The following is a 26,838-nucleotide window of genomic DNA, read 5'->3' on the forward strand; positions in this document are numbered from 1 at the left end:
TGGTCCTTATATTTATAAGAGTTCCTAAGTTTCATTGATCAGAGTTACTAAGGAATTTCACTGATAATAATGTAAACACAATTGGAATTTAGCACTAGAGTGCTAAATGGACACCTCTTTGTATAAAAATGTTGAAAATTATATTAACATGGTAACTATATAGTACCATGAAAGTGCATTTGTATTTTAGTCACTAAAGAATAATAATTAATACCATTATTATCAATTATGTCTTATTAATTAATACAATTAAGTATGCTATTATAGAATAATTATTACTTAGTAAACTACCTTGGTATGGAAGTGCTTGTTCATGTCCTCAGGACTAGAATGATTTTGATAAAATTCCATAATCAATGATGTCACATGGGCAAGCCATAGAATATTTTTTTAAAATGAAACCTACAAAATTCTAGTGTTTATTGACCATAGTGAGAGGCCTGTATTCAAGTCTCTTTTCTAACATATACTGGCTTTATGGCCCTGGCCAGATTACTTAATCTCAGTGTCCTTGGCTAACAGTTCTCAAACTTTTTGGCTTCAAAAAGTTTGGTCTCTCTTTGTTGGTGTTTCTTCATTTTAGTCCTGTCTGACTCTTCATGATCCCATTTGGAGTTTTCTTGGCAAAGACACTAGAGTGATTTGCCATTTCCTTCTCCAGCTCATTTTACAGATGAGGAAAGTGAGGTAAATAGGATTAAGTGACTTGCCCAGGGTCACACAGCTAGTGAGTGTCTGAGGCCAAATTTGAACTAAGAAAAAGGAATCTTCCTCACTCTAAGTCCAACCCTCTGTCCAATGTACCACATAGCTGCCTGGGGTTTCTTTTTATACTCTAAACAATATTAAGGACCCTCCCCAAAGGGCTTTTGTTGGAGTTATATCTATTGATTTTTTTTTTACTGTTTTTAGAAATTAAAACATTCACCTCATAGATTCCCTGAAAGGCTCTCGAGTTTCTGGACTGTGACCCTAGGCATTTCTCTAAGACTAAAAATTGCAGAGTGGGTGCATATCTTTATTGTTAGAGGGAGTCTCCTCTGTGGGAGTTATTTCATTATATTAAGTCAACCACAAAGGCCATCTAAAAAATTAAATGATTTCCTTACACTATACCCAGTAAGAGGTGCTGACTCTTCATCTGAAGATAATAATGATAATAATACTAATAATAATTAGCATCTATAGTGATTTAAGGTTCACAAAGTACTTTACAAAAATATCTCCTTTTTATCCTCACAAAAAACTTGCAAGGCAAGTACTATTTTTATCTCTTTTTTACAGATGAGGAAACTGAGGCAGATAGTAAGTTAATAATATTAGTATATACATGGCATTTTAAAGTTTGGTTGACTCTGAATGTTGAAAACTAAAAATAAATAAGTTATATAATAAAAACCCATTTCAGAAACTCTTTACGAATATTATCTCATTGGGGCAGCTAAGTGGCACAGTGAATAGAGCACTGGCCCTGGAGTCAGGAGGACTGAGTTCAAATGTGGTCTCAGACACTTAACACAAAAACTAGCCATGTGACCTTGAGCAAGTCACTTAACCCCAATTGCCCTCCAAAAAAAAAAAAAGAGAATATTATCTCATTGTGTCCTCACAACATTTCTAGGAGCCAGGTACTATAATTATCCCCATTTTATAGATGAAGTAACTAAGGCTGATAGATATTCAGTAATTTGCCTAGGGTCACACAGCTAGTAAGTATCTGAGGCTGTATTTGAACTCAGGTCTTCCTAAGTCTAAATCTAATGCTCTACTCATTAATGACTCCATCTAACTACTTGCACAGTTATTCTGTTAAGAGGTGATGGTGTGCTTAAACCATGTAGTAATTAAAACAAAGTTGCAGAAAGGGGGAACTATTTCTTCTCTCTCTTTCTCTCCCCCCCACCCCTGTCTATCTCTGTCTGTCTCTGTCTCTGTCTGTCTCTGTCTCTGTCTGTCTCTCTCTCTCTGTCTCTCTCTCTCTCTCTGTCTCTCTCTCTCTCTGTCTCTGTCTCTGTCTCTCTGTCTCTCTGTCTCTGTCTCTCAGTCTCTGTCTCTGTCTCTCTCTCTCTCTCTCTCTCTGTTTCTCTCTCTCTCTCTCTCTCTCTAGTGCATGACACTGGGTTTCATGAAGGCATATTGGTTGGTTCTTTTGCAAAATTTTTTCAGATTTGCAGATCAGCAGAGTGAGAATTAGCCGAGTTCTGCTGTGTGTGGGGGGGATATAGTTGCCAAAAACGATTGACTAGCTAGGACAGTAATTGTGAAAAATGATTTTAAGCCACATGGTACACTCTCAGCCAACTGGATGGGGTTCAGCACTCCAAGAGTGTGGAACATGGTTGTTTCTGTGGTTGGCGCGCTCGAGCCTTTCTGATGATTTATACTCTCATTTAATTCTAATAAAAACTGGTGGAGTTTATGGTATTATTGGCCTGGCAGCTTTGAAATCATCCTTTTTAAACAACCCATTTAGCTTTTTAAATTGAAAATGCAACATGGTCGAAATATGTAAGCATGTGGTGCAGCCGGAGGGAACCAGGAGGCCTTGGTGAAAGAGAGCAGAGACAAAAGGCAGGGTAGTAAATGATGTAGTGGAATGATCGTTGGATGGGGCATCAGGAGACATAAGGTTTTCATCCAAGCTCTATTGCTAACTAGCTCAGTGACCTTGAAAAAGTCCTTTTTCTTCTCTCCTTAGTTTCCTCATCTGTAAAATGAGGAAGTTGGACTGAACAATCTCTAAAGTCTTTTCAATCTCCAAATTGCCCAATCCCCCTATCAGGAAGAAAAATGAATGGTATAAAGTGACCAAGGTCAAAATTGAAGTTATCCAGCTTACCTCATGTAAGTGCCAATGCAATATTCATAGTGCCGATGGTGACTATAAATATGCTGGCATAGTTCTCAATTACAATATATAACAGATTCTCCATATAGGAGACAGAAGCAAAACATTTACTCTGACACCAGAAAACCAAATCCCAACACTAGAAAGTCAAATCATTGTAGTAGCAATGAAGCCACACCATCCTTTAGCCTTCCCACAAATAAACACAAGCCTAGCTGTCTGCTTGCCCACGTACTCTCTCTCCCACCATTTAGCTATTTTGACTCCCAGCTTCCTGTGGACTCTGCTCCACACTTCAGCAAACTCCTCTCACCACAGGCTTCATGTGATTACATTCAGCATATTAGGGGGCAGCAAAACTCTTCTAAGCACAGAAGGTCTTCAAATTTCCCTTAGACTTATTAAGGGACAGGGAAGATCTTCAAATTCCCATTCCCATTACACCTCAATACTAGTCATAGTTTTGCCCTAACATAGATAAACTACTGAATTGAATCTCAGTGGTTATGTGAAACAGGCAAATAAACGAACAAAAAGAACCCTTTCAGTATAATGCATGAAAAGAACACAAGATTTGAAGTCCTGAGTTTGAATCCTGACTCTATCACTTACTGCCTCTGTGACCTCGAGCAAGTTATTTGACCTCACTGGGCCTCAGTTTGCTCAAGTGAAAAAATGAAGGATTTGGATTACCTAGCTTTTCAACTTCCTTCTAGCTCTCTCTATGATCTTATGGGGTGCAAGTAGATGGCACAGTGGGTAGAGCGCTAGGCTTACAATCAGGAGGATTCATCTTCCTGAGTTCAAATCCAGCCTCAGATACTTACTAGCTGTATGACCCTGGGATAGTCACTTAACCCTATTTGCCTCAGTTTCCTCATCTATAAAATGAGCTGGAGAAGGAAATGGCAAACCACTCCAGTATCTTTGCCAAGAAAACCCCAAATGCGGTCAATGAAGAGTTGGATGCCACCGAACTTGACTAAACAACAACATAATATTATAATATTCTCCCCAAAGCATACCCCAAACCAAAAGCCTTGCTATGTTCCTTTACTTTTTTCTTCACTGCTTCAAGTTTTCCTTTCCTAACATTACCTAAGTTCAGGTATTTCCTTTCAATGACATCAGAGTCCAGAATTCAAACTAGCATGAGGGGAATGTGGATTTGCTCTAAGACACCGATGGGGTAAATGGCTTCTTCCAAACTGGACTTGCTTTCTCTCATGGTGACCACCATCTTTGTACATTGCCTTGTGGTCTTTCTTGGGAGAGTGGGATTGTCATCCTTGGGGTGTTTGTGCCATGGTGAATCTCAAATGGTCAAGGGGGCAAAAACTAGACCAACACACACTTTCACTATGAATTCCATCTGCACACATGGTTGTACTGTTCTCTTCCTCTTTGCCACAGGTGAAAAAGAATTCTAGCTATGGTTGTCCCTGAGACACTTATTATAAATGCTTACATTTATAAAACACAGATATTTCCATGAAAAAACAGTCTTATAGTGTCAAAAAAAAAAAAAAGATCCAAAACAACACAAGAGGCAGCATGGCATAGGGAGCAGAGATCCAGTCTCAAAGCTGGGAAGACCTGAATTCAAATTCTACCTCTGATACATACTGGTGGTTGTAGGACCTTGAGTAAGTCACTTAATGTCTCAGTGCTCTAAGCAACAATAAGTTGCAGAAAAGGTGCCCACCTACTTTGGTAGAAGGAATATCCTTCCCTGGGATTTCTCTATGTCAGTCAAAAGCTCTATAAATTTTAATTCTAAATGGGAATAAAATGTAGTGTTAACAGCTTATCAAACTCCACTATTTTCAATATATATTTCCCATTTTTATGCTTTATAGCATGATAATATAGTAGTTATCAAGGTGAGGTGGGTGGAAAGACAGAGACTGGAAAGAGAGAAGAGAACAGAACCATTTAGAAAGGAAATGGTAATACATTTTTTTCCTAGTATTTAATTCATTTAAGTTAACTTAAACCAACAAACAGACATATCAATAATATACAATATTCTGTACCCATAATCTCCCATCCCTCTATTGAGGAGAGAGGTGTTTTTTGTCCACTAGTATCTGAAATTAAAATTGTTAGATTGTTCATTACCATTAAAATAAGTTCACCTGTCTTTTAGTGTTGTTTCCTTTTACATGATAGTAGTCATGTACTTTTTTCTCTTGATTCTGCATTTTTAACTCTTCATATTTCTCTGAATTCCTGATGTTCATGTCTTGACAATGCAGTAGTATTCTATTATGTTTGTATACAACAGCCAATCAATGGGCACCCATTTTGTCTCTAGGGTTTTGGTTCTACAAAGGGTATTGCTTTGAATGTATTGTTATTTATGGGACTTTTTAAAAAAAATCATTGCCCTCCTTGGGGTTTATGACCAATTGTAGATCTTTGAGTCAAAATATATAAAAAATTTGGTGACATTTCTCTTGTAATTACAAAATATTTTCCAGAATAGTTAAATCAATTCATAACTCCACCAACAGTGTGCTTATCTTTCTACAACCCTCATAGCTTTGACTGTTTCCATTTTTAAAATTGTGAATTTGACAAATGTGATGTGAAATCTCATTGTTGTTTTAATTTGTATTTATTGTCTATTAGTGATTTGATGTGTTTCTTAATATGATTATTGATCACTTACATTTTTTTTGTAAAATGTTTGTTTATATTCACCTGTTTAAATCTTTTGACCTATTTGACCTATTACACCTTTTGACATCTATTCAGAAATGGCTCTTGGTCATACATATTTGTGTCACTTTCTTATACATTTTAGATTTTAAACTTTTTTCAGAGATCATTTGATGAAAAGCTTTCCCCTTCAAATGTCAGATTTTTTATCCTAGTTGCATCGATTTTAATTATGCAAAATATTTTAAATTTAATGCAATTGAACTTTGTCAATTATAATCAACTCTTTCTTAAAGAATTCTCATAATTAACAACTTAAAAGATTTTTCCTTTCATTCTCCTTTATTTGTTTAAGAATATGACCTTAGATCACATATGCAGTTAGAGATTATTGTAATATATGATGTAAAATGCTAGTCTAAGCCCAGTATAGATACAGAGGGAGAAAACTGAAGTTCTGCGGGGAGAATGAGAAATCTGATACTCAGAGACCCATGACTATCCAGCTAATGAAGGTAGAATTCACAATTTAAACCACTATCTCCTGATTCCAAGCTCAGGGCTTTTTCTATCATAATACACAAATCCCTAGTTGATGAAATCATAGGTCTTTCATGTATATATTCACATAATATAGTTGCAGGTCTGTTACTTCAAGGCTCTCTGCACAACTACTTTGTGTATTATTTCCCTTGAGGTTCTGTCTTTTTTCCCTTCTTAATGAATTTCATTATTTTGTTTAGTTCTCCAGTTCTTCAATACCCTTTAAAAAAGTTCTAAACTGCTAAGTTCATCACAACGTCACTTCATTTCCCTGTACTGAGAATCCTATTGAATTATCCTCACATCAATGGAACTAGCAAGTATTCCTTTGTAACCAGGGAGAAAAGAGTAACATATTGTTTCTGCTAACACCAATAAAAATAAATTTCGGACCACTCTGCTGAGATAAGACTGGAAATATGCTACCATAGCGTTGCCTTTCATTTTTTTTTCTATTAGATAGATTCATGTCAGATCAGAACTCATAAAAAATAGGGTTTGCAAAGGTTGAGGTACCAACGTTCAAACCCTCCTTATTGTGGAAATTGAAAAAGAAAACAACACAAGAGTTTTTTCTCTTTGGCCTTGAAGTCATCTTTTAAAAAGTATTCAGCAATTATCAAGTTCCAAGGAAATATGTGGGAACTTTTGTCAATTTTAACTCTACTGATTGATTCAAAAGGTTCTTTTATCCCTTCATAAGAAAAGTACCAGATCTTTCATTAGTTTCCTCTGTTTTGACTGAAATCTATAAGAATAAAATAAAAACAGTTTTGACCTCTTTCCTCCATCCTTCACAATCAAGAATAGTATTTGGCAAAGTGACTGGCACAGAGTAGGGGCAGAATGAATGCTTGCTGACTGATTTGCAGTGAAATAACAGATAGTCAGTGAAACAACAAAATTCCTTCTATGGAATTGATTTCATCACTCCATTCTCCATAAACTGAGTTTATTAAGTAAGAGCATTATGGCATGATGGCATGAATATTTCATTTGGAGACAGTGGATCTAGGTTTGAGTAGCTTCTCTGCCATCTACCACCTTAGTGATATTGAGGAAATCCTCTAACTTCTTGGGACCTCACCTCTAGTTAGACTGGAGGCAGTGTGACCTAATGGGGAGAGCTTGGGGACAGGGAACCTGAATTTGAATCTTAAATTTTCCACTCACTGTTGGTGTAACCTTGGGCAAGTCTCTTAACATCTCTGGGTCTCAGTTTCCACATCTCTAAAAGGAAGGAATTGCACTAGGTACCCTGTGAGGTCCTAAATCTATGATCCTATGAATCCCACAACTTGGATTTTAATTCTGTTTCTATCAACTGTGTAACCTTGGACAAGTCTCTTAACATTTCTGAACCTTAGTTTCCCCATTTGTAAACTGAAGAATTTGTAATAGAAGTCTTCTGAGGTCCCTGACAGTGGATAAGCTCATTCTTTAATATTTCTTTTTCTATAAATAGTAAATATAATAATCAGTATTTAAATACTGCTTTAAGAATTGCAAAGCACTTTATAACTGTTACCCCATTTTATCCTTGTGACAGTTCTGGTGCTTTTATCATCCTCCTTTCACAAATGAGTGAACTGAGACAGAAAGACATCAAGTGATGAGTATAGTATAACACTGGTAGTAAATGCCTGAGGCTGAATTAGCAGTGAAGTCTTCCTGAAGCGAAGTCCAGTCCTCTGTTCACTCACTGCACCCAGCTGAGCAGTCCTCCTTATTGACAGGTGAATGGGCGTAAATAAACCACAATGTAATCTTGGTCTACCACTTTAAGTAGTAGGTGAGAGGGGAAGGAGAAAGCAGAAACTGGGACCTAGAAAAACTGCTTAATAGATAAGTTCAGATGAAAGGCCTTGAATCAACAAATCTGAGATTTTACAACCACAGAGGAGATTAGGGCAGTTCAAGGTTCACTGGTATCAGCTCTGTAACAGTAAATGAGTTATTTATTAAGGAAAATCTTTAGCCAAGGATATGTTATTACTTTCCCAAAAAACAACTTGGTTTCTAGTAAAAGATGACTCGTGTGCATATTGGAACTGTGCCTAACAGAGCAATGAGGGCTAGGGCACTCCATAAATCTATTTACCTAAATGAGTTCACTAATTGCAGCTGTAGTTACAACCATCTCCGCTTTTGTAGGAATGTGTGTTGCCATAGAAATAGTGCTGCATGTGGAGTCAAAGGACCTGAGCTTTAATCCCGGCCCAACTGCTTATTAGCTATGTGACCTTGGGTAATTACTTCACCTCTCTGGGCTTCAGTTTCCTCATCTTGAAAGGAGGGGGTTGGACCAGGTGACCTCTGAGGTCTTGTCCTGCTCTAAATCTACGATCCTATAATGGAAGTAATTTGGGATGACTCTTCTAAATGGACATAATTGTCTGCCCTTTCTGGAAGGACTTTGACAGGGTCAAAGATGACAATGAGGTCATTGTCCCATGGTTGATAGGTTAAATGACCCTCATTACCTACCATTGTACTACTGGCATCACCAGTGACAAATTCAGTATCAAAAATCAATTACCTACATGTATTTACCGAGTGTGTTAAGTATTTAGCTAGGTCCAGTATCCAAATAGACAATTATTTATTCGATATTAATTTAGGGTGTGAGATGATTGTAAGGTGAGCCCTCCTTTAGCCATACTCGAAGTTTTTCAACCTTGGTGGAGCTTGCCTCTCAGCAAAATAGCCTTTGAGCAACTAGTTTTTCTCTACACAATGATAAAGTGTTTAGGAAGGACTGGGTGGTATTGTACCAAGATGGATAGAGAGCTGTCCTTGGAATCAGGGAGATCTGTGTTCAAGTCCAGTTTCTGATACATTCTGTCTGGGTGACCCTGGGCAAGTCACTTCACATCTCAATAACTGCAAATTGCAAAGTAGTTGCCCATCTGCATTAATAGAGGAAGCTTCCCTATTAGGAGCTCTCTGTACCAGTGAAATGGTAGATCTATTTTCCATTTGGTATGTGTGTGTGTGTGTGTATTTTTTTTTAATTGTATTTGGAGTCAAAAGAATTGACTATGAATCCTGGATTTTCTATCTGCTATTTGTGTGTAATCTTGGGTAAGTTACTTAAACTCTCTGGCCTCAGTTTCTTTATTTATAAAATGAGAGGGTTGAGTTAGGCAAACTCTGAGACTCCTTCCAACTCTAAAATCCTAGGAGCCATATTTATTCTTGTAGAATGTAAGTTCCTTGGGGTCATGGTTTAGCTTTTGCCTTTATATCTCCAGTGGCTACCCTGGCATATAGTTCCATAAGTGTTTGATAAATGTTTGTGCACTGGATTGAGATAGATTGAATTGAATTGATTTGACTTACCCACTTTGGAGAAGGTCTGGCAGATGCTGTATCAGAGAGTACATGTATGCTAGCCCAGGATTCTTCAACAAAGGATTCTTTGTTGTCTTTGCCCTGTGGATATGAAGGTCCCCCTACTATAAATGTTTGTAGGTATAAGGGTCTTCAGTTGTCTAAATAATACTTCAATGGACACAACTCCCAGGATTGGCTGGCTTCTCTTATTACCAAGTTGTAAGTCTGAATGTGAGAAGGAACATATGAAAGATCAGAAAAGAAGCTTCGTCCTTCATGACAAGAGAATGTGCATTCAGCGTTCAGCATAGGCCATAAGTCAAGTCCACTACCCAGTTTTGTGGGGTGAGGTGGATTTGGGGTGTTTTCTTTTTATTTGGGCTGAACTTGTTTTAAAAAAAAGTGACTCAAAATCTCAGTTTCACTTTTCCCAGTTGAAGGAGTCTACAGTAGTTGCAGGAATGAGATTCAGGAGGGGCACAGACAGTTAGAAAGTAAGTGCCTTGAAGGCAAGGACTTTTTGTGTTCTTGCATACCCCATGCCTGTCACAATGCCTAGTATATTGTAGGTGCTTCAGTGTTTATTGATTGATTGATTATAACTTGGTATTTAGAAAATGTCCTTCAGTCCTTAGCTTTTTTAGCATCTAGGAGTCAGACAGGTCCCAGCAAGAGAGGAGAAGAATTCCATGATTTTCATTGTAGGATATGCACTTAATAACTTGAGAAGAATGTAAACAGGCATTCACTTTGCCATAAATGGCTGCCTTGTCCTAAAAACAGAGCATAACCATCTTAAGGAGTCCCAAAGATTCTCGGTTAAGGAGTTGAAATTGACTTCAAGATCTAAGATGAGAATCCTCTGAGGTACTGTCCCACCCCCCAAAAATTGGGAAATGGAGAGGCTAAAAATGTCCATCCGCTGATTGGTGAAAGGGACAGGTGAGGCAAATAGGCAAAAAAAAAAATCATTTCTTCTGTAGCAACTTATCGCCCTACTTCCCACTGGCCCCCCAGTCAAGTAAAGGTTGTGATCCAGAGGAGCAAAGGAAGATGAAATTCATTCTAGACAAATGAAAAGGAACACACATAGTGATCAAATAATTTAAACTTGTCTTTCACTCTAATGAGCTGTGAATTAGTTCTAGCCTATCAGAGGGGGAAAAAGATCTAGTAATGAGCTCACACTACTCAATAGAAGTATTAGCCTAATGTGCAATTAATGGGGAAGAAATAGAGAGAGATGTTTGCCCCAGTGGGAAAAAGGGGAAAGTGGTCGTTCATTTATTCATTCCTTCAATAGATATCTGTTGTCCACTAGCTATATGTTCTTATAATAGCCCAAGGATTCTTAACCATTTTTGTCTAGTCAATTGGTAAAACTGTAAATCAACCCCTGCTTTATAGTATTTGCTGATTTCTATTGCCGTACATGTTGCCACTAAAAATTTAACAACTGGCTCTTTCCAGCCAGTTAGAGCTGGCTCCAGCACACCCCAGAATTTCTTGTAAATATACGTATATTCTTTATTTATTCATCCAATCACCTATTCTCTCAAATGGAAGAGATATTGCTGAGCTATAAATGATAATACTTAGTAATTGGTTGCATGGGTGGTTGGGGAAAGTGAGGCAGAGAGAGGGAGAGGAGTAAAAGGTAACTAAATTTTCAGGTCTGGAGGACTGAGAAAATAGTGGTACCATTAAAAGAAATTAATGAATTAAGAGACATGGAATTTTTAGAAAATTTTCAGTTTCAGGTATGCTGATAGAATTGTGATCAGATACATTATGATGAAATATATTAATTCATTTAAAAATCTGACTTCCGGTTAGTTATCTCCTCTCACTCCCCCTCTCAGACCTAAATAAAAAAGCAAATAAAAACAACCAACTGCTGAAAAAGAGATTTGCACTAGAGTATGAAGGAAAAAAAATTTTAATGTAGAAAAGAAAAAAATCCTGTTAAATGAATGTTGCCACCCTTCTAACAGAATATTGAGTTGCTGGCCCAAATCTATATCCAAATGCACAATGGTAGAGAAGTATTTTGAATGAACGAATCAAAAATTTAGAATTTCATTTCCGTTCCAACTTTTAGTGCAAGGGAAGGCCAAGGGTTGCCTAGCCTCTCAAACATCACAGATTAGGCCTCCTGCTTCAAAGTGACCAGTCTTTGACCACTTAGCTACTTCAGTGTTTGGCCTCAAGGGATAAATGAGTTAACCCAAATGGTAAGTGGTAAGTCCCATTTCTGAAGATTTTGACAGATTTCATGTGGGTAGGAGAAAGGAACAGAATATAACTGGGATACAAACCTGAAGAAAGTAATTTATTTGAGAATAAATTAGTTTATAAAGGTGAACCCAATATCTTTCATTCCCTAATGAAATGTGTGAAAACACCATAGTCTTTTAGATTTAACTTGTACTCTTGGGAAATAACACTGGTATTAACCAAAAATGAAATAAACGATCACCTATTCCCCACCCTAAATAATCTACTTTTTTTTTTTTAAAGCAGAGATCCACATGAGATTAAATGAAGAAACACTCCATAGAAGCAGGACTCCAGATTAACACTCACTTTCTAGCCTTAGTGGCAGGAAGGGGGGAGGGGAGAAACAAGGAAAGGTTGGACGAATGTAGTATGAATATGCATCAGGTCTTCTCTTTCCACTGTGTGTCTCAATCCTTTTCACAACCCTTCACTGTTACTTAGATGCTTCTTAGACATAGTAGATGAATAAGGCTAATGACACAGTGGGCAAGAAGTGAGGTTCATGGGTTAATATTAATCCATCATTAAAAAAATGGATCATACACTGTTTTTTCAACTCTAGATATACCTGAGAGTTCCATCTTACATAGCGAGGGCACTTGATAATTGTATATTGTTTCATCTCTCGGACAGAAAGCAATTGAGACAGGTGATTTTGCTATTAACCACCTCTAAAATAACTAGCATTTACATAGTACTTTAACATTTGCAAAACGCTTTAAAACTGTTCCCTTATTTATTTCTCACAATAACCCTGAGAGGTAGGTAGTGTTATTATTAGCATTTTAAAGATGAGGAAGTTGAGGCCAACAGAGGTTAAGTGACTTGCCCAGGATCACGCAGCTGCTAAGTGTCTGCAACTGGCTTTGAACTTGGTTCTTCCTGACTTCTGACCTCTTAATGGTAGGGGGCTACGTATTCATACTATGAATGAATTGGGGCTATTACCTGCTTAGGTGACCTAGAAGATATGGCATCAGACCTGGAATCAGAAAGACTCAACTTTGTAAGATACTTACTAGCTCTGTGACCCCAGGAAAGTCACTTAACCTTGTGGGCCTTAGTTTCCTTATCTGTAAAACTAGCTGGAAAAAAAAATGACAAACCACTCAAATATCTTTGCCAAGAAAACCCCCAAATGGAGTCATGAAGAATCAGACACAATTGAACAAGATTGTCTACCTGAGTGGTACTGTCCTAATCACAATGTGACCTCTTAAAGACCATACAGTAGGATTTTCCTTGTGTGTCTGATCTCTCATCTCTCCTCCTTGTCTCTAGCGCCAGAACAAGAGGCGAATCCCTTTACATACACCCTTGATTCCTTTCCCTCTCCCATCTTCCAGAACTTTGTCCCTACCTCCACTCCCACATTCATTTCTCTCTCTTGTGTCTTCAAACTCTCCTTTTTTTTTCTTTAGTCTCTCCTTCCCCTTAGCCCACAAAGATGCTTAGTACTCACCAGTCCTAAAAATAAGTCTACCCTTGACCCCGCTAGCCCCATCCACTGGCTCTTCCATTTTTCTTCCCCATCTGATTCTTAAATTTCTTGAAAAGACTGTCTACATTTTATGCCTCCCACTTCTGCACTACCTACTGTGTCCCCAACCCTTTGCCACCCAACTCTGCCTTTGCTGCTTTACAGAAACTCTTAAAGGTCATCAATGACCTTCTCATCAACAAATCCGATTGTCTTTTTCTTTTCTCTTTCTTTCTTTCTTTTTTTTTAGTTCTCACCCTTTTTGAACTCTGTAACATGTGATGCTGCCAATCACTGCCTCCCTTGGCTTCAGAGACACCACCGTCTCTTGATGGCTCTCCTATTCTCTCCCTTTTGCTGACTATTAGCCCTTTTCCTGACCTCTTAAGAAAAGAAACCCTTCATCAGTGGTTCCCTATTGCCTGAATAAAGTTCAAAATTCTTTGCCTGACAGACAAAAAATGTTATAATATGCCACATTCTCATTTTAAGTTCGTATTATTCCTCTTCACAAATACATTCTATACTCTGAGCCCAACGGGCTACTCTGTTGCCCAAGCATCGGTAAATCAATAGACATTCATTAAATGCCTGTGTGCCACACACTGAGCTAAGTGTAAGAGATACAAAAACAGGTAAAAGACAGTGTCTGCCCTCCAGGAGCTTACAGTCTTCTCTCCTTGCCTTTGTAGCCATTGTCCCCTGTACCTGCAATATTCTTCTCAAATTCCTATCCACCTTTTAAGACTTAATTTGAATGTCACCTCATCCATGAATTTCTCTTTGATCCTCCCTTTTGGTAATGACCTTTCTGTCCCCAGACTTCATGTAATGCTTTGCTTTGAAGCTTCTTAATGCACTTATCATGCAATATTGTGTATTACAAATATCTGTTTGGAGGCAGCTAGGCAATGCAGTGAATAGGGCACTGGCCCTGGAGTCAGGAGGATCTGAGTTTGAATCCAGTCTCAGACACTTGACACACTCACTAGCTGTGTGACCTTGGGCAAATCACTTAACCCCCATTGCTTTGCCTTCCCCACTAAAAAACAACAGCAACAAACAAATATCTGTTTGTCTGAGAGAGAAGGAAATAAGCCATTATACAGGGCCTAGGCAGTGAATAGAGTGCTAGGCCTAGAGTCAGGAAGATTCATTTTCATAAACTCAAACCTAGCCTCACATACTTACCAGCTGTGTGACCCTGGCCAAGCCACTTAACCCTGTTTACCTCAGTTTCCTCATCTATAAGAGGAGCTGGAGAAGAAAAGAACAATTCACTACAGTGTCTTTGCCAAGAAAACCTCAAAATGGGATCACTAAGAATCACGACTGAGCCAACTGAACAATATAGCAAAAAAAAAAGCGTCAGTGGTAAGTATTTTTTTTTTACCAATACCATCTCATTTGATCCTCACAATAATCCTGTGATGTCGTGCTATAATGATCCTCATTTTAAAGTTAAGGGCTAAGACTGACAGAGGTTAAGTGACTTGCCCAAGGTCTCACAGCTAACAAGTATCTGAGGCCAAATTTGAACTCTAGTCTTCTGAACTCCAGACCCAAAGCTTTATCCACTGCACACCTACTTACCTCTAAGCTGGCTCTGTTATAAGCACCATGAGGGCAGAGAATGTGTCCTATTTGAATGACCTCTCTTCTCCAGCACCTATCCCAGTGGTGCACACATAGTAGGAGATTAATGTGTTTGTAGAGGGAAAGTATCCCTGAAGAGCCTCAAATACTTGCAGACAGTTATGTCTCCTCTGAGCGTTCTTAGGTCCATCATCTCACGTTCCTTCAACTGATTAATGTGATGGAAGGCAAACTTCCTGCCAAATGGTTTGAAAATTGTCCTTTTCCCTTAAAAACATTGGGGTTCTCCTTGCATGTCCCCTGTTCCATGTCCCCTTTTCTGCTCTCTGCTGATAGCAGCCCAGCTATCATATGGCATATCATATGGTAGGGGCCCATTGTCGGTCTCTGTTCTTTGTATTCTCTCTGCCATTTTGTCCAAGGCCAGTGACATCATCTTGTTAAAGGATTGAGGCACTCCTTTTTCAGCTCCCACTTTTTTTCCCCAAGTCCAAAGATAATTCTTAGACAATTCTCTGGCTGTTTCCCATGGCTTTATCCTCCTAACAACCATAGGAAATGGGTGCTATTATTATCCATATTTTATAGTTTAGGAAACTGAAGCAGGCAGAGTGTTTAACTGTCCAAGGTTACACAGTTTGTATATGTATCTGAGGTCAAATTTGAACTCAGGTCTTCCCAAACTCAGACCTAATGCTCTATCCATTGTGCTATTGTAACTCTCCCTAATGAGCTGATCCGATGGATATTGGCTTCATATGAGGGTGCCATCATTTTTTAAAGAGTAGTTCAATTTGAAATCAAAGAATTTTTCCCTTCTGGCCACAAAAAGGCCACTTCTTCTAAGATGCAAGGAGCATTAATATCCATTTTCTGAGACTTACTGGTGGACTGTGAATATTTGGGAAGGAGGTTGTAGTATTTGTTTCATCCCACCAAGCCCCTGTATACATGTAATAAAAATAAAAGCTAACAGTTATGGAAGATTCCAGGCACTGTGCTCAACACTTGACAATTATTATCTCATGTAGTCTCACAACAATCCTGGGAGGAAGGTGCTATTATTATTCCCATTTTATAGATGAGGAAACTGAGGCAGACACAGGTTAAGTGACTTGCCCAAGGTTCCACAGCTATTAAATACCTGAGGCAGAATTTGAACTCAGCTCTTCCTGACTTCAAGCATGGCACTCTATCCACCATACCATCTATCTGCCTCCATATATGACTTATAAGTAATAAAATGCTGTTGTCAAGTATAGCTATGCAAGTAGGTTCCTATTCTTTATCCTGGAAATAGCGCAGCTCTTCTCACCAATCTTATTTTCACTCTCTGTCTATTTGATGTGAGACAAAATTCAGTGTAAATTGCTGGTTGATGGCAGACAATGTAGGTTGTAGGCAGACTCCTGTAGGCTGGAGCGAGAACTTTTTAGGAAAACAGTTTTCTGGTAGCCATTAGACATTGCTGCAGAATGTTTACTAAGGAAAATGCTCCATTAGGTTCTTGGAAGAAGACACTTTTATAACTAAGAAAAGCACCTGCAATTATACTTGACTGGTGCAGGATAAAAATGGAATGGTTTCCTCAGTTATCTTGCTTTTTATGCTTCAGGACTTGAAAAATCTCTCCTAGAATCCGGAGGCAATCTTCTCCAAAGGATATTCTATTGAGTAGTTGATCAAGTGCCTTCTAGGATACTTCATTTTTTTCCTAAGGCTCTTCTGTTGGACCCAATGGGAGACAGGCTGAGATATTACTGAGCTACACAGGTATGGCAGTATCTATGTGTCTTTGTCCTCAGAGGAACATCTGCGTATTTCACATGTAAGCTCTTCTCTTAAAGGGACCAATAAAAGCCAAGATGTCAAGTAACAGTTGGCAATTATTTTTATTCAACCTAGAAGGGAGGAGATTAAAGTGGTCTCTTTAGTAGCTATCTGGATTGATTTTGTTGCCTGTCAGAGGTGAGATTGGGTTTTTTTTTTTTTTATTTTTTACTTCAAATACATTTATTTTCCAGGGATACGTCATGCACTAAAAATATATGTAAGACCCCACTTATGGCTATCACTGATTTTTGTCTTGGGACATGACAGAATTCATTTGTACTGCTTTTTGAAATCTACTTAAAATGTGAAAATATTTTTGTTTTAAATGGCAACAGGCCTGAAACCTCAGTTTTGTATAGTTCATTCTTCCATGAGATGGGTGTGTTACCTGATATCTGTAAATGCCTCTTTTTTTTTTTTTAAAGCAATGGGGTTAAGTAACTTGCTCAAGGTTACATGGCCAGTTATTTTTGGGTGTGGTGCTAAGTATCAGAGCCCAGATTTGACCCCAGGTCATCCTAACACTGGGGCTGGTGCTCTTACTTGCTGTGCTACCTGGCTGCCCCTAAATGCCTCTTTTTTTAAATGAAGTTCCTCTGCTCATGAAAGAAAGGTCAGTTCAATACATATGAGACAAAATCCAATGATACAGAATATAAATATATTCATGGTTCCCATCAATGTCATTGCTTGAGTTCTACTTCCTACATGAGACATTTCCAGATTCCTTCCAATTAATTCTCTTTTCCTACCCCTGAAATAAATGTTTTTTTTTTCTTTTTGGAGGGCAATTGGGGTTAAGTTTTGTGTTAAGTGTCTGAGGCCAGATTTGAACTCAGGTCCTTCTGACTCCAGGGCTGGTGCTCTATTCACTGCGCCACCTAGCCACCCCAACTGTTTTTGTCATTGTTGCTATTGAATTGTTTTGGTTGTATCTGATTCTTTATGACCCCATTTGGGATTTTCTTGGCAAAGATACTGTAGTGGTTTCCTTTTCCAGCTCATTTTATAGATGAGGAAAGTGAGATAAACCTGTCCAGAGTAACATATATTATTATTGTATATTATTGCATAGCTAATAAATGTCAGAAGCTGGATTTGAACTCAGTAAAATGAATGAGTCTTCCTGATTCCAAGCCTAGTGCTCTAAACTATGCAACCTAGCTATTCTTGTTAATATGTGTGCACATGTGTATATATACATACATACATATATGTGTGTATACACATATACCTTTATAAATATATTTGTGCTTATTTGTCTTGTATGCCTATTGTCCCCCCAGTAGAATATAAACTCTTTGAGGGCAGGAACTGTAGTACTTTGCACAAAGTAGACACTAAAGAATGTTTGTTGAATTGAGGTGTGACTATGATTTCAACAGACAATTCATTAATTGTCTGCTGTAAAATCTATGGAATTTTTCATGATTAAATAAACATTTGATTAAACAATATTAGGATCCTGAAGTGAATCTGTCATCCTGCTCAGGTATTTTGGGATGAGACTATTACATAATAGCTGTGTGCATCCTGCCCCTGACATACTTACAAATTAGGTGGCACAGACAAATACACATCCATAATTAAGCCTCACTTAACAATTTATCCCTTCCTAGAAATGCTAATCACACCTCCTTTTTCACCTTGGGTGGGTGGTTGATTGTACAGTTGATTTAAATGAAGTCAGAGTTTATAGAAATTGTCATTACCTGTATTTTGGGAGGAAAGGGGTCAAATTGGTTTATAAAATTCCTACAAGATATTCCTACCCTTTCTTTTCAATCTTACCTGCAGGAAAACACAACGGCACAAGCTTTCTCCTCCTACCTCACTGTTGCTTATATATACTTTCGCTCAGTCTTACTACGAGTGTAAAACTTGTCCTAACAATGCTTTTGTGATGGACTGCCCCTTGCACATAGTAGGCACCTTAAGAAGTGCTGATTGATTGGTCAACTGTCTTTCTCACTGCAGTCACTGCAAGCAGCTTAGTACTCTTCTTCCTCTTTGCTCCCAATAAGCCAAAGGACTGTTAGGTTAAATATGGCCCTCTTCACTTAGGTAACACATAAGCTTATTGATTTCTTGTTTTCTCTCTTTTGTCTATTTCCCACCCACTTACCTGTCTACCCACCTACCCCCCTCTTCTGTTTCTTCTTGCATATAATTTTCTGCCTTTGTTATCTGTCTACCCAAATCTTAAGGCCTAGAGATGCAAATAGAGCATAGTCACTAGGGTGCTGAGTCTATGGGATACTCACAGCAATTGCATTCATTCAACAAATCTTGGCACCCAAATAGAAAGAATAATTAGTTAGGGGTGGCCAGGTAGCACAGCGAGTAAGAGCACCAGCCCCAGAGTCGGGATGACCTGGGATTGAATCCAGGCTCAGACACTTAGCACCCACCCAGAAACACCTGGCCGTGTAACCTTGAGCAAATCACTTAACCCCAATTGCTCAGGGGTGGCCAGGTGGTTCAGTGAGTAAGAGCACCAGCCCCAGAGTCGGGATGACCTGGGATCGAATCCGGGCTCCGATACTTAGCAGCACACCCAGAAATAACTGGCCTGTAACCTTGAGCAAGTTACTTAACCCCAATTGCTTTAAAAAAAAAAAGAATAATTAGTTAACATCAGAAACTATCAGATGGCAGGCTAGAGGGAGATAATCTTCTCTTCCTTGATCTGTTCTTTTTGTTGTTTCCTCAAGTGGCAACTTCTCCAGCAACAGCAGCTTCCTGCCAGTGTCCCAGGGACCCCTAGAGCGGGAAATGTCCTCCTGTCATGTGTTCTAGGCACACTTTTTGTGGTACTTCTCCCAGGCATGAACATTCTAAGTTACTGTTCTGATAAAGCAAGTTCCTCCAGTTTGGCTATCCCATAGAGTATATGGTGGGGGAGAGGGATATGGAGAGGAAGAAATGAATGAGACAGTGCTGGAAAGAATGGGAATGTGGAGAGCCTTGAATGCCAGAAACAAAGAATTCAACAACTGAAAGTTTTCAAGCTTTGGAATGATTTTGCCAGGTTGTGACATTTTTCTTTAATTATTTCTTTATTTTTAGTCTAGAACATTCAGTTCCACAAGCTTTTGAGCTTCCCTCTCCTGCCCCCTCCCCAAGACATTAATATTAAATGTATTTTCACATTAGTCATGTTGTAAAGAAGAATTATAACCAATAAAATGAACCAGGAGAAAAAAGAAACAAAACAAAATAAAACAAAAAGAGAGAGAGAGAGCAAATAGTATGCTTTGATCTGCATTCAGACTCCGTAATTCATTCTCTGGATGTGGATGATATTTTCCGTCATGAGCCTTTTGGAGTTGTCTTTGAACCCTGCATTGCTGAGAAGAGCCAAGTCTATCAAAGTTAGTCATCACACTGCTGTAAGTGTGTACCATGTTCTTCTGGGTTCTGCTCCCCTCACTCAGCATCAGTTCATATAAGTCTATCCATTTTTTTTTTCTGAAGTCTGCCTACTCATCATTTCTTATAGCACAATAGTATTCTATTACATTCATATACCACCACTTGTTCAGCCATTCCCCAATTGATGGGCATCTGCTCAATTTCCAATTCTTGGCCCAGGTTGTGAATTAATTAAACTGAATGTGGCTTTGAGGAGGACAAAGCCTGAAGATGGAGAGACAAGTTAAGTGACTATTGCAATTGTCCAATCAGTAGGTAAGGTGAGTTGGACTAAGGTAGTGGCAATGGAAATGGTATGTATGGAAAAGAACGAGTCAAGAGACATCCTTGGTACTCTGGAGGCATTTTTGATTTCTCTTTTTTCTCTTGCCTCACATATCCACTTGGTCTCTTAGTTCTATCCATTAAACATCCAAGAGAAAGGATATAAAGAAAAAAGAGACCAAGGCTGACGATGGAGCCTTGGCGAATGCTTGAATTTAGGAGGCCTTGGGCTTAACCAAGGCGACATGATACAATAACCTGATGACAGTAGGTGTTTGTATTGTTATCATCCCCATTTCACAGAGAAATAATCTGAGGCTCACTGAGGGGGCAGCTAGGTGGTTCAGTGCATTGAGTGAGTACTAGGCCAGGGTTCATTAAGAGTCTTCTTTGTAGACTCTTTGAGGCCTAACAAAGTAAGGCCTCAGACACTTACCAGCTTCGTGACCCTCCTGTGTGCCTCACTTTCCTCATCTTGTAGAATGAGCTGGAGAAGGAAATGGCAAACCCCTCCAGGATCTTTGCTAAGAAAACTCCAAACGAGATCATGAAGAGTCAGAAATGACCGAAATGAATAAACAGCAACACCGAGTTAAGCAACACATCTAGTAAATGTCAGAAAGCAGGACTCAGGTCCCAGGTCTTCCTTCCTCCAACAAGAGCTACCAACAAACATTTATCAAGCACCTACTGTCTGCCAGTATTCTGTCCACTGTACCATGCTTATATATTTGTGTGCATATAAACACACACACATGTGCATATATATACCCACTGCCTCCAAAGCAATCCCTCAAGTATTTATTAAATTCCTACTGAGTCAGCACTTTGTGTACTATACCTTGCGTATATATGTCTATCTATGTCCATATACAAATACCAATATATACATTATTTCATATTGGTATGAATGCATACTATCGTCGACACCTATAATTTCATCAGTGTAGGGAGCTTTCTTTTGAGAAAACTCCCTTTACTAATGCACTTTTGTCCTACATCATTCCTGCGAGTATGTGTCAGAGCTTAGACTTGAACCCTGGTCTTCCTGATTCCAAAGCCAGCTCTCTTCTCCACTACATAACGATATACCTTTCATATCTCACATCTACATTAATACCACCATGAGCCATCCCACTGACCCTCATAGACAAGGCACATTTTGGAAATAAGTCACTGGAACACAAATAGGAATCAAGAGATCTGATTTCATCACAGATTTATCAGAAATAGTTTATAAATAATGAATCACAATTATTCCATGCCTTTATAATCATTTGTAAAATGTAGATAACAATAATAATTGCTATTATTATAGCTAACACTTATATGCTGCTTTATAGTTTCAGAGTAATTCACATATTTTATCTCATTTTACCCTCACAACAACCCTGCTAGGTAGGTACCATTATTATTTTCATCTTACCCATAGGGTACTCGATGATAATATTTGATCTACTTTGCCAGGTTCATTATGATATTTGAAACAAAGTGGATGGTAATTTCCTTTGTTGTTGTAGTTCAGTCCAAATCCCCATGACCTTATTTGGGTTTTCTTGGAAAAGATACTGGAATAGTTTACCATTTCCTTCTCCACCTCATTTTACAGATGAGTAACTGAGGCAAATAGGTTTAACTGACTTGCCCAGGGTCACACAGCTAGTAAGTGTCTCAGGCCAAATTTGAAATCACAAAGTTGAGTATCACTTCAGGCCCAATACTCTATCCACTACACTACCCAACTGCCCCATTAATTCCCTACTAACTTGTAAATTAATTTAAGGGGCTGTCTCCATTGCTTTTCCTTTGTGTTATCTTTATCCCAGAACAGCATCTTGCCTGTAGTGGGTACTTTATAAATGTTTCTCGAATTGAAATGGAGAAATTTTCAGCAGGGAATCTTATTTCTGGTAAGGAAGAGATAGATTAAGAAGTAAGTACCGAAGCCCAAATGGGTGCTTGGGTTAATATATCTTATTCCAGTGAAAAATGTTTGAATTTGCGGCTCCCTCCTCCATGTCTATATCATTCTCTAATTAAGGAGTTCTTGCAATGATTTGGTTTTGTAACACGGCCAAACTCTTAAGTGAGGTCTCCGTGTTGGACAGACTCAAACATACACTTCATATTTCTCTCACAATCTAGTGGGAAAAAACAAACCTGTGGCCTAGCATCCATCTCTTTGGGGCATGCCAGCAAATTTATAAAAGAGTGAGACTGTCAAAACTACAGGCCACTTAAAGGGCCTTGTTATCTGCAGAGAAAAAAAAAATGAGCTCTTATGTTGCCTGGAGTCTCCTGGTACACATTAGGTGGGAGAAGATTGTAAAGGTCAGTCACTGGCATCTGCATGGAAAGAATTTCCCATCATCTTCTTTCCCCAGTTCCCTTCTCTCCAATTCTGTATCAGTACTTTTCTTGAATTATCAGGATAATTATCTCAAATCTCCACTTCACTTTCATAATGTCAACCTAGCCTTTGGTTCTTGATCATTTATAGTATCTATAACTATAGCATATCCTTGGAATATACTTCAATTTGACATTTCATTGTTAAAATCTTAATTTGAGGGCCTGAATTACTATACCTTAAAAAAATTAACTTTGCCTTAAGCAAACACATTTTTGCTTCTCTCCTCCCCACCCCAATATATTAGTGATAACTTCTGTCAAACAATTGTAGAACTTTCTTTCCTCCCCAGTGAAGGTATGTGGATTAACAGTGCCACCTTCAAAACAAACCAAATCAAAGTCAATTCAATACAACAAACATTTTTTAATCACTTTCTACATGCAAGGAGATTAGTACTTTTTAACCTACTTTTACTGGGTCAGTGCTTTGCAAATAATGATTAATACATTTCTTTCTCTCTCTTCCTCTCTCCTTCCCTCCCTTCTTCCTTCCTTCCTTCCTTCCTTCCTTCCTTCCTTCCTTCCTTCCTTCCTTCCTTCCTTCCTTCCTTCCTTCCTTCCTCACCTTCCTTCCTTCCTGCCTTCCTGCCTTTTCTCCCTTCTTTCCCTCCTGACACAATCCTTTCCATTTTCAAAAAGTACTATTTCTTTGAAAGTTTTTCCTCATGTTGAGCCAAAATCTGTTTTCCTATGTCCTTGTCAACACTGTTCCTAGTTATCCCTTCTGGGCCCAAACAGAATAGATATAATCCTGCTTGAGATGCTTGAAGCCATTCAGATGCTTGAAGACAGCTGTCATGTCACCACCTTCCCCAAGTGAGCAATCCTCAGGTTTTTCAACTGATTTTTACATGGCATAGTTTTGATATTTCTCAGTTAATCTCCAATTTATCAGTAGAAACTCTTCTTAATATGTAGTAAGAACTGGACATAATAGTCTGATTTTGATCTGATGACAGCATCATACATATTACAATGATGACCTCTCTCCTTGTGCATACCATATTCCTATTAATTTGGCCTAAAATCATGTTAGCTTTTTTTTTTGTCTACATCACCATGTTGACTCACTAACTTTACAATCCAAAATCCTCTGGGTCCTTATTCACATGAACTAAGCATAGGGTCCTTGGATATTTATATGTTCTCCATTTTTTACTTGTGGAGTTGATTTTTTGGATCCTAGTGTAAGACTTGAAATTTATTCCTATCGAATTTAATTTTATTAGATTTGGTCCATTGTTATCTCATTCAGATAGTTTTGGATCCCAGTTCTCCTGTCTAATATGTTAGTAAAATAAATAGTTATTGACTAAGTTTGTAGTCATGGAAAGCCAGTCTGTTCTTTTGATTGAGAAGAGTGGTTAAGGGGGAAAAAGTGAAGAAAGCCAAATACTTTTTATCAAGTTCAAAAAAAGTATTTCTGAGTTTCATTTTCAACCCTTTTATCTCTTTCATGGAATCATACATCTGGAACTGAAAGGTCCTTCAGAAGTTTTCTAGTTCAACTCCACCATTTTACAGACAAGAAAACTGAGATCCAGGAGGTTAAATGACTTGCCAATGGTCATATAACTAGTAATTATCAGAGCAAGGATTCAAACTCAGTTCTTCTGATTCCAGAGTCAGTGTTCTTTTAACTGGAATGTATCACCTGTGGGAAAACTGAAATACAAAAGGACTAAGTTGAGTAACAAAAAAATTGTGAATGATCAGCACATTGATGATTTTTTCCCTATAATTTGTTCTAACATATGTTTAGATTTTGGTCTCCTCATCAGCATTTCACCAACTAGCATAGGACTTCTTAATACTTTATATAAATTTCAGAGAGTTCATGGCATTGAATGGGAAAAAATTCCATCTTTATTTGAACATAATTGACTTATTTGCGATCCTATCAATTTTTTTTCATACAAAATATTATCCTGAGAAGGGTTCCATAGGCTTCACCAGATTGTCAAAGGGGTTCTGATATAAGTAAGGTTAAGAACACCTTAGGAAGAGGAGTGGGGAATGAGGGTAGAACTCTTGAAGGTTTAACTGGTCAATCACAATGGAAAAAGGGGGCACCCCTTGACTGAATCCACTTGAGGTGTGCTTGGCTTAACTTAAATTTAATTGAAGTATTTTTATTGGCTATCCTTGTTGAGGGGCAGGTAGGTGACATGGTGGATATAGTGCCAGCCCTAGAGACAGAAAGATTCCTCTTCCTGAGTTCAAATCTGACCTCAGACACTTAACTAGCTGTGTAACCCTGGGCAAGTCACTTTATCCTGTTTGCCTCAGTTTCCTAATCTGTAAAATGAACTGGAGAAGGAAATGGCAAACAACTCCAGTATTTTTGCCAAGAAAACCCCAATTGGGGTCACAAAGTATTGGACATGACTGAACAATTCGTGGTGATTAACCTCTAGTTCTAGAAGTGAAATAAATCTCCTTTTGTTACACTATTGAATGGCTTATAAGCTTCTCATTTTGTCCTGATGTGGAAGCCTAAACTGCCAGGGGACTGGCCAGAGTCAGATCCCAGACAAAGCATATGGGATGCACAGCATTCTTCTTGATCTGAAGCCCAATTTTTTTTATTCCTGTGGAGGACTTTTTATTATAACCAGGGAGGGAAATGAATGTTAAGACATCCAGCTCTTCTCTGCCATCATTAGTGCCAATTTTGAGTTCCATATGATTCAAATGTTCTTAAAACTGAGAAAGCTTCAAGGATTCTTCTTGGGAGCTCAGTACCAAGGTCAAGGTGACCTGTCAGAATTAATGTGCATCAGAGGGTTTTTATGTGATGTATCTCCTTCCTGCTTTGAGAGTTGAGAGGCAGCAAATGAAGAAACATTGAGATGAGGACGAGGGCATTTCTTAGAAAAGTGGTGTTTGTATATTTGAGTTTTCTGCTTTCTCTCAGCTCCTCTCTGAAAAGCCCAGTAGTTTATGTTACTGAAGGAATCCTTAAAGATATAGCTTCATTGTAGGCATATGCACATAGTCATTTACTATACTATGATTCTAATTTTATAATATGGTTATAACAAATCAAAATTGCATAATATATTGTCTTGTTTCTAATTCTTCATGACCCATTTGGGGTTTTCTTGGCAAAGATGCTGGAATGGTTTTCCATTTCCTTCTCCAGCTCATTTTACAGATGAGGAAACTGAGGCAAACAGGGTTTAAGTGACTTGCCCTGGATTACACAGCTAGTAAGTTTCTGAGGCCAGATTTGAACATTAGGCCTGGCACTCCACTCTGCCACCTAGCTGCCCTTATAATATATTATAAACATATAATTATTATATATTCAAATGATGAGATAATTAAATGAGGCATTCACACCCACACACACACCCTCCCGTGTCATAAGTATCAGCAAGGTGCTAGGCATTACAAAAATATAGTAAGGCCTAAATTCCAGATTTTAGAACTTTTCTTTCTTTTCCATGTCTTTTTCTGTTTTCTACTATAAAAATGAAGGTTAAAACTTTAGCACTAGGAGTAATTTAGACATCATAGGCCAAGTCCCTCATTTTACATATGAGAATTTGGAGGCACAGAGAGAGAATAAATAATGATAGAGAATAAGATCCCACAAGACATCCTTGGTAAAGGTACCACTAAAAGCTCGGTCTCCTGTCTCTCTGACTAGTATACTTTACTTTCAACTTGACCTCACTGCCCCTAGACTCCTGTGTACTCCAGTAATATCAGTCTTTTAAGATTTTTTTGCTTTTTGAACCTTTTAAAAAAATTGCCAGAATCTCTTGGCTTCGAGTCAATTCATTTTTACAGCTGAAAGCTGAAATATCAGTGATTTTTCCTCCCTCTAATGTGTGGTCTAATGTGAAACACTTTCTGTTCTATTTATTATCTCTCCAATGTATCCATTTTAAACATTTTTGATTTACTCAATTTTAAGAATTGCACCTGAATATACAGAACAACTTTCTCTTTAACCCATGGATTTTATTATCTTTTAGGCAAACATACTGGACAGCTTGACATAATAAAGCAAAGCATAAGAATTCTCTTAGGAGTTCTTGGAATTTTGAGTCAACAATATACCTTTTATATCCTTAAATGATATACCTTAATGGGTCTCAAATTAAATTATGGAGAATATATAGAAGGCATTAGGAAA

The 26,838-nt window shown here is 38.2% G+C and overlaps 1 protein-coding gene across 1 annotated transcript in view; it reads left to right on the forward strand.

Annotated features, from left to right (window-relative positions):
* Nucleotides 1–26,838, forward strand: part of PCSK5 (proprotein convertase subtilisin/kexin type 5) — a 609,050-nt gene that overhangs the window by 125,261 nt on the left and 456,951 nt on the right. The window lies entirely within an intron of this gene.

Source organism: Petaurus breviceps, unplaced genomic scaffold (assembly GCF_028583685.1).
Source record: "Petaurus breviceps papuanus isolate PSGF00001 unplaced genomic scaffold, PetGlider_PUasm1.0 175, whole genome shotgun sequence".
Classification (NCBI taxonomy): Eukaryota; Metazoa; Chordata; class Mammalia; order Diprotodontia; family Petauridae; genus Petaurus; species Petaurus breviceps.